The following is a 9,153-nucleotide window of genomic DNA, read 5'->3' as shown; positions in this document are numbered from 1 at the left end:
GGAGCCCCACTCCAGTTAAGAGGAGACAGTGTGAGCAGGACCCATTGTCAATGAAAGGCAGGAATGGAGGTATCACAGTCAGTGTTGAGCAAACAGAAGCATCTGAAGCAGAATTCAATCCAGGGTTTAGGAAAAATTTGATTTTCCAAAAAACCGAATTTCCTCACACTTCATGGTAATGAATAATTTTTCCTAAAATGGCGGCCAGAATTGTTATCACGCTGGTAGCGCGCGATGACATCATTACATGATGAGATCCTTCAGCAGGTCTTTTCCACTCAAAAGAGGAGGGAACTGCCTCTGCGCGAGCAAGTGTATGAGGTTAGTGAGCCAAACTGCACTAGCATATTACCGTTTTTAACAGCTGTCAGACAGGCGCACTTCTGTCTAAGCGGCCGTTAAAAATGGTCCCATTGATTGATAGGCTGAATAGGGTTTTAACATAGCAATTTGTGATGAATTAATTCGTAACTAATCAAATGTCTTCTCAAAATTCAACATAGCTGCTGAATCGAATATTTCAAAACTTTGCTCATCTCTAATCACTGATTCATCTGGTGGAGGGCACTTTGTGTTCAGTGGGTGTCCAATAGAAAAACATTGGTGGTGGAAGGAACGCTCGTGGATGGTCTATAATAGCAGAATATCCATGTTGGGGATCCAGCTAACCACTGTGCAGCAGCTATATGAAAGAGTTGGGGTCTCAGTCTCTGCAAACATATGACTTGTAGCCATATGGACCCTATTGAAGGAGAAAGGAGAGAACAAAGAAATCAAGCTACTTCACTTCAGCTTCTGAAAGGCTCTGTGGGTGAGAAGATGGCGGCAGGCTCTTCAGCATAACTCGATTACTGTGGAGGCTTACCAGCTGTATTCTCTCCCAAAATTATAGTCAGAGTGTGCAGTGAGAATGTTGAAAGGTGTTTCATTTTATGATATTGCTTCAATTGCAACAAGGTACCATATCTGGTTGTTGGCTTGTACCAGTATTTCTGTTATAAGCATGGATCAATGGCTTCTTTTAATTTGTAAACCTCATTAGGTTTTTTTTAGTTCTCTAGGGAGAGGTTCACACGGTTGCCTTTGGTGCATTTGCTTATGGATAAGTTAATAAAGTCAGGAGTGCATCCTAAAATGAAGAAAAGTATGTAGTGAAAAGAAAAGTGATCCCTGGGTGTCCACTGTAGGGGGCAGTTGCTGGGTCTTACCACACCAGGCAGGTATAGTGATGATCCAGGCCAAGAGCATAGCTAAAGACTTATGGGCCCTGGTGCAAGAGTTCAGCTTGGGCCTCCCCCCTTCCCTCACTGCTTTGTGGCAAGGGGCAGAGGTGCACCTGGCCTTTCTGCTGCCTGAGGTAAAAATTGAAACACCCCCTGTGACAAATTCTCAGCTTAACTCCTTCAACCTTACTGTTAAAAACATAATTGGAAAACATTACATACAGTGCTACAAAACATACAGGGTAATACAGGGTCACATACCTCTTACATTGAGTGATATCTCCTCTGATGTAGATGCTCTCTTTTCCTCTTTTCCTCTTTTCCATTATAAACAAACCGCCATGATGATTTCTTTCAGCCATTTCTTGTCTCCAACACTCCAATACTGTGCCTGCTGTACCTCGCAGAAAGTGCCCTTTTTAATAATTATTGGCACACAGTGCCCTAAGAAATAACTGCACCCAGCAAATAGTGTCCCTGACATTAATAGTGTAAACATAATGTCCCCCAAAAATAATTGTGCTCAGCTGATACTATGCCAGGGTGCCCCCCACAGTAATAGTGGTCCCAAAATATCCCACCAATAGAAATAATCTGCCAGAGAGCACAGTGTTAACTGTGGCCCCAATAGTAATAATGCCCCCATTGTACCCATACTAGTAATCATCTTCTCCATAGTCCCCCAGTAGTAATACTCCTTATAATGTGTGCCAATAGAAAAATGCCCCCTTATATGTGCCAGTACAAAAATTCCCTCTTATAATGTGCGCCAGTAAAAAAAAATACCTCCTTATAAAATGCACCGGTACAAAAAATATCCCCTGATATTGTGCGGCAGTACAAAAAATACCCCCTTACCTTTCAGATCATACTCTCATATCAGATCCCCAGATCAGACCCCCATATCAGATGCTCGAATCAGACCCCAATATCAGATCCTCAAATCAGACCGCCATATCTCATCTCCCATATCAGATCTTCAGATCAAACCCCCATATCCAAACCTCAGATGAGACTCCCATCAGACCTTCATGTTTGACCCCCATATCAGGACCTCAGATCAGACCCTCTTTAGACCTCCATGTCACAATCCCCATATTAGACCTCAGATCAGACCCCGTTTAGACCTCCATGTCAGACCACCCCATATTAGACCTCATATCAGACCTCAAATCAGATCCCCATTAGACCTCCATTTTAGACCTCAGATCAGAACCTCTTTAGACCTCCATGTCAGACCCCAGATCGGACCTTAAAATAAATAAATGAACTTGCCTCTCCTGCTCCGCCGCCACTCTCCAAGTCCGGGGGTCTTCCCTGCAGTCACGCCCCCTGCCACTTGACTACATTCAGCATCAGGTCATACTAGGAACACTACGTCCTCCTAACGCTGTACGTAGTCAGGACATGCAGCACAGCCCAAAGAAGACCAGGGAGAAGGGGTGAATACAGATCTTTCCTCACCTCACTCTCCACACCCCCTGCAGACTAGTGAGCGATTCCATAATGAAAGCTCTCATTAGTGTTCGCTTAATAAGATGCACTGTGTCTTATTAAGCGAAAAATTCAGTAATTGGAAGAGCACCACTGGCAATGGGGGCCCTGTGGGTTCTTCTGGCTTAGGGGCCCAGTCACAATTGTGACCAATGTGACCCCTATAGCTACGCCACTGAACCAGGTTACTGTTGTAGTTGAAGTTTTAGATTTGACATACAGAATTATAAATTGCGCAGATCTCCTTTTCACTGCACCTATATATGGTTTAGCAACAGAAAGATAAATCGATGCATTCTTTCTTTTGTCATGGACTTTGACTAAGGCCCCAGTTACACAACCGTATTTCCATTCCACATTTTTTTGCAGATCAAATTAAAAAAGATAGAACACGTTCTAGTCTTGTCTGTTTTGCGGACAAGAATAGGCATTTTTCACATACGGCAGAATGTGCGAGACTGCAAAATGCGGGACTTACATGGCCGGCATCCGTGTTTTGGGGATCCACATAGTATAATAAGGTATAATTCCCATCTTCATACAACAAATACAAAGGTATATTGCCAATATTCAAATATTTATTTATATATCTTCAATAAATATTTGAATATTGACAATATACTTTTGTATTTGTTGTATTGTCATATGGAAATGGAAATTATAGTTTATTATACTATGTGGTTTTTGGGTAGACCTTATCATGTGTCCTTGGTTGATGGCTGCATAGTTGTCATGGGACGTACGGGGAAGGAAAGACAACCAAAGGAGCCCACAACTAAACAACAACAGACTAGGCCCCAAACCTAGGGAATGAAGAGGTCACCTCTTAGCAATCCCTGATACTCTCCCTAAGGTGCTAACAACATGTGCAAATCTCGAAGGTAGAAATGCACATGCACAGGAACCTGAGACTGCTGCAACACTGCACCAAACCCTCAGCTTAGGGAACAGGGAAAGAGGCACCCGGCTCCTTCCAAACTGAAGGAGCTAGTGTCTCCCTGAGGCCTAGTCAGAACAGACACACTAGGAAAATGGAAAAGGACTTAGCTTGAGATGTAACAGGAACAGGAGAACCACCACACAAGCAGAGCACTCCACAGAAGAGCTATCAGCCGCAGGGAAACAAGTGAGAGGCGGAACATATAAAGAGCCACCTGACAGATAATGAGCAGCATCTGCGAAGGGGTGGAAACCTGTCAGCAACAATGAAAACACAAGAGATCTGTCAGATAGACTCCTGAGTCTTCTGTCTATCTGAACTTCTAAGATCTCTCCCAGGGCTGGCGGTGACTAGAGTTGAGCGGACACCTGGATGTTCGGGTTTGGCAGGTTCGGCCGAACCCGAACCCCATTGAAGTCAATAGGGACCCGAATTTGTGGCCACTAAAATGGCTCTAAAATAGCCCTGGAAAGAGCTAGAGGGCTGCAAAAGGCAGCAAAATGTGCTTAAGAGCATGACAAATGCTCTGAAAACAAATGTGGTTAGGGAAATGAATTAAAAAAACATAAAAGACCTTAAAAAAATTAAAATTAGGAATGATGTAGGAGGAACCGGTTGAGGAGGCGGTGAATGGGTGGATGTGGCGGTGTAGGCTCACGTGGCGGTCTAGGTGGAAGCGGTGGCGAAGGAGGAATAGGTTTCCAACACAGATGTGTGTTATTTTGCATTTTTACATAGGGGTATCCCCCAAAATATTGGGACATATAAAAAATTTTTAAAAAAAGGAATAAGTGCACTTGAGTACGGATGGATGGTTGAGGCTGTTAGAACTGTCTATTCTGCACAAGGTACAGACAAGTCTTGTGGGATCCAGGCCTGGTTCATTTTAATGAACGTGAGCTTGTCCACGTTGGCTGTGGACAGGCGGCTGCGTCTGTCTGTAATGACGCCTCCTGCCGTGCTAAATACACGTTCAGAGAGTACACTGGCTGCAGGGCAGGCCAGCACCTCCAAGGCATACAGGGCAAGCTCTGGCCATGTGGACAATTTGGAGACCCAGAAGTTGAATGGGGCAGAACTATCAGTCAGTACGTGTAGGCGTGTGCACAGGTACTGTTCCACCATGTTGTTCAAATGCTGCCTCCTGCTAACACGCTCCATATCAGCAGTTGGGGCCGATTGTTGCAGCGAGGTGACAAAGCTTTTCCACATGTCGGCCATGCTAACCGTGCCTTCTGAGGTGCTGGCGCAGACAGAGCTGCGTTGGCGACCTCTTCCTCCTCCCCTGCCTTTGCCTTGTGCTTCCACTTGTCCCCCGGCGTCAGTCGGGAATGCTCTCAGGAGCGCGTCTACCAGCGTGCACCTGTAGTCGCGCATCTTCCGATTACGATCCAGTGAGGGAATTAAGGACGGCACATTGTCTTTGTAACGGGGATCCAGCAGGGTGGCCACCCAGTAGTCAGCACACGTTAAAATGTGGGCAACTCTGATGTCGTTGCGCAGGCACTGCAGCATGTAGTCGCTCATGTGTGCCAGGCTGCCCAGAGGTAAGGACAAGCTGTCCTCTGTGGGAGGCGTATCGTCTGTGTCCTCCGTATCCCCCCAGCCACGCACCAGTGATGGGCCTGAGCTGCGTTGGGTGCCACCCCGCTGTGAACATGCTTCATCCCATCCTCCTCATCCTCCTCCTCCTCGTCCACCAGTAGTGGGCCCTGGCTGGCCAAATTTGTACCTGGCCTCTGCTGTTGCAGAGATGACCCCTCTTCCTCCTCCTCGTCCTGGGCCACATCCTCTTCCATCATCGCCCTAAGTGTTTTCTCAAGGAAACATAGAAGTGGTATTGTAACTCTGATAACGGCGTCATCGCCACTGGCCATGTTGGTGAAGTACTCGAAACAGCGCAACAGGGCACACAGGTCTCGCATGGAGGCCCAGTCATTGGTGGTGAAGTGGTGCTGTTCCGCAGTGCGACTCACCTGTGTGTGCTGCAGCTGAAACTCCACTATGGCCTGCTGCTGCTCGCACAGTCTCTCCAGCATGTGCAAGGTGTAGTTCCACCTAGTGGGCACGTCGCATATGAGGCGGTGAGCGGGAAGGCCGAAGTTACACTGTAGAGCAGACAGCCGAGCGGCGGCATGATGAGAACGCCGGAAGCGCGCACAGATGGCCCGCACTTTATGCAGCAGCTCTGACATGTCGGGGTAGTTGTGAATGAATTTCTGCACCACCAAATTCAGCACATGCGCCAGGCAAGGGATGTGCGTCAAACCGGCTAGTCCCAGAGCTGCAACGAGATTTCACCCATTATCGCACACCACCAGGCTGGGCTTGAGGCTCACTGGCAGCAACCACTCGTCGGTCTGTTGTTCTATACCCCGCCACAACTCCTGCGCGGTGTGGGGCCTGTCCCCCAAACACATCAGTTTCAGAACGGCCTGCTGCTGTTTACCCCTGGCTGTGCTGAAGTCGGTGGTGAAGGTCTGTCGCTGACCGGATGAGGAGGTGGTAGAATAGGAGGAGGAAGCCGAGTAGGAAGAGAAGGCAACAGGAGGCAAAGAATGATGCCCTGCGATCCTTGGCGGCAGAAGGAGGTGCGCCAAACAGCTCTCCGCCTGCGGCTCAACCACCACTACATTTACCCAGTGTGCAGTTAGGGAGATATAGCGTCCGTGGCCGTGCTTAGTGGTCCACGTATCTGTGGTTAGGTGGACCTTGCCACAGATGGCGTTGCGCAGTGCACACTTGATTTTATCCGATACTTGGTTGTAAAGGGAGGGCACGGCTCTCCTGGAGAAGTAGTGGCGGCTGGGAACGACGTACTGTGGGACAGCAAGCGACATGAGCTGTTTGAAGCTGTCCGTCTCCACCAGCCTGAATGACAGCATTTCAAAGGCCAGTAGTTTAGAAATGCTGGCATTCAGGGCCAGGGATCGAGGGTGGCTAGGTGGGAATTTACGCTTTTTCTCCAAGGTTTGTGAGATGGAGAGCTGAACGCTTCCGTGTGACATGGTGGAGATGCTTGGTGACGGAGGTGGTGTTGTTGGTGGCACATCCTCTGTTTGCTGGGCGGCAGGTGCCAACGTTCCTCCAGAGGCGGAGAAAGAGGCCAAAGCAGCAGCAGAAGAGGGAGCAGGAGGAGCCTTTTCTTGGTCTTGAAGGTGCTTACTCCACTGCTGCCCGTGTCTCGCATGTAGATGCCTGGTCATGCAGGTTGTGCTAAGGTTCAGAACGTTAATGCCTCACTTCAGGCTCTGATGGCACAGCGTGCAAACCACTCGTGTCTTGTCATCAGCACATTGTGTGAAGAAGTGCCATGCCAGGGAACTCCTTGAAGCTGCCTTTGGTGTGCTGGGTCCCTGGTGACGGTGGCCAGTAGCAGGCAAACTGTTTTGGCGACGGCTGCTCTGCTTTTGCACCCTGCTCCCTCTTTTGCTATGCTGTTGGCTCGGTCTCACCACTGCCTCTTCCTCCAAACTCTGAAAGTCAGTGGCACGACCTTCATTCCATGTGGGGTCTAGGACCTCATCGTCCCCTGCATCGTCTTCCACCCAGTCTTCCTCCCTGACCTTCTTTTCGGTCTGCACACTGCAGAAAGACGCAGCAGTTGGCACCTGTGTTTCGTCATCATCAGAGACGTGCTGAGGTGGTATTCCCATGTCCTCATCAGGAAACATAAGTGGTTGTGCGTCAGTGCATTCTATGTCTTCCACCCCTGGGGAAGGGCTAGGTGGATGCCCTTTGGAAACCCTGCCAGCAGAGTCTTCAAACAGCATAAGAGACTGCTGCATGACTTGAGGCTCAGACAGGTTCCCCGATATGCATGGGGGTGATGTGACAGACTGATGGGCATGGGTTTCAGGCGCCAACTGTGCGCTTTCTGCAAAAGACTGGGTGGGAGTTAATGTGAACCTGCTGGATCCACTGTCGGCCACCCAATCGACTAGCGCCTGTACTTGCTCAGGCCTTACCATCCTTAGAACGGCATTAGGCCCGACCAAATATCGCTGTAGATTCTGGCGGCTACTGGGACCTGAGGTAGTAGGTTCAGTAGGATGTGTAGCTGTGGCAGAACGGCCACGTCCTCTCCCTGCACCAGAGGCTCCACCAACACCACGACCACGACCATGACCGCTTCCCTTATTAGATGTTTGCCTCATAGTTAGCGTTCACCAAGCAAAGTAAAAAGTGGTTAAGTCTGTTAAAAATAATTAACCGCCAATAAAAACCCTGATGTAGGGTATTGCACTCAAAAAAAAATTTAAACTCTATATGACAGCGGTATTTGTGGCCTAAATTTCACAGTAAGTTATGCACCTCTAATCCCAGATGTGCAGTATATCAGAGGGTTTTTTAACCCCAGTAAGCAAAAGCCGTATTTGTGTCCTAAATTTCACAGTAATTTATATACGTCTAATCCCAGATGTGCAGTATATCAGAGGGTTTTTTAACCCCAGTAAGCAAAAAGCCGTATTTGTTGCCTAAATTTCAGTCACTTATGCACGTCTAATCCCAGATGTGCAGTATATCAGAGTTTTTTTTAACCCCAGTAAGCAAAAAGCCGTATTTGTGGCCTAAATTTCACAGTCACTTATGCACGTCTAATCCCAGATGTGCAGTATATCAGAGGGTTTTTTAACCCCAGTATGAGAAAGCCGTATTTGGGGCCTAAATTTCACAGTCACTTATGCATGTCTAATCCCAGATGTGCAGTATATCAGAGGGTTTTTTAACCCCAGTATGAGAAAGCCGCATTTGTGGCCTAAATTTCACAATAATTTATGCACGTCTAATCCCAGATGTGCAGTATATCAGAGGGTTTTTTAACCCCAGTATGAGAAAGCCGCATTTGTGGACTAAATTTCACAATAATTTATGCACGTCTAATCCCAGATGTGCAGTATATCAGAGGGTTTTTTAACCCCAGTAAGCAAAAAGCCGTATTTGTGGCCTAAATTTCACAGTCACTTATGCACGTCTAATCCCAGATGTGCAGTATATCAGAGGGTTTTTTAACCCCAGTAAGCAAAAGCCATATTTGTGGCCTAAAATGAAAAGTCCCTTATGCACCTATAATCCTAGATGTGCACTATATGAAACAGAGGGGTGTTTGTTTCACCCAGTATGCCAAAGCCGTAATTCTGGCCTAAATGTGACACTCACTTATACACCTATAATCCTAGATGTGCACTATATGAAACAGATGATTTCCCAGATGTGCAGTATATCAGAGGGTTTTTTAACCCCAGTAAGCAAAAAGACGTATTTGTAGCCTAAATTTCACAGTCACTTATGCACGTCTAATCCCAGATGTGCAGTATATCAGAGGGTTTTTTAACCCCAGTAAGCAAAGCCGTATTTGTGGCCTAAAATGAACAGTCCCTTATGCACCTATAATCCTAGATGTGCACTATATGAAACAGAGGGGTTTGTTTCACCCAGTATTCCCCAGTATGCCAAAGCCATATTTCTGGCCTAAATGTGACACTCACTTATGCA

At 47.3% G+C, this 9,153-nt stretch overlaps 1 long non-coding RNA gene across 1 annotated transcript in view; it reads right to left on the bottom strand.

Moving 5' to 3' along the window:
* Positions 1 to 351: 351 nt before the first annotated feature.
* Positions 352 to 9,153, bottom strand: part of LOC120985598 — a 241,685-nt gene continuing 232,883 nt past the window's right edge. Inside the window, exon 4 of the long non-coding RNA XR_005775558.1 lies at positions 352 to 383. This is a non-coding gene — a long non-coding RNA (uncharacterized LOC120985598). The remainder of the gene's footprint in view (positions 384 to 9,153) is intronic.

This window comes from Bufo bufo, chromosome 1, assembly GCF_905171765.1.
Source record: "Bufo bufo chromosome 1, aBufBuf1.1, whole genome shotgun sequence".
NCBI lineage: Eukaryota > Metazoa > Chordata > Amphibia > Anura > Bufonidae > Bufo > Bufo bufo.
The sequence above is the reverse complement of the archived record's forward strand: the minus strand, read 5'-3'. Positions and strand labels throughout refer to the sequence as shown.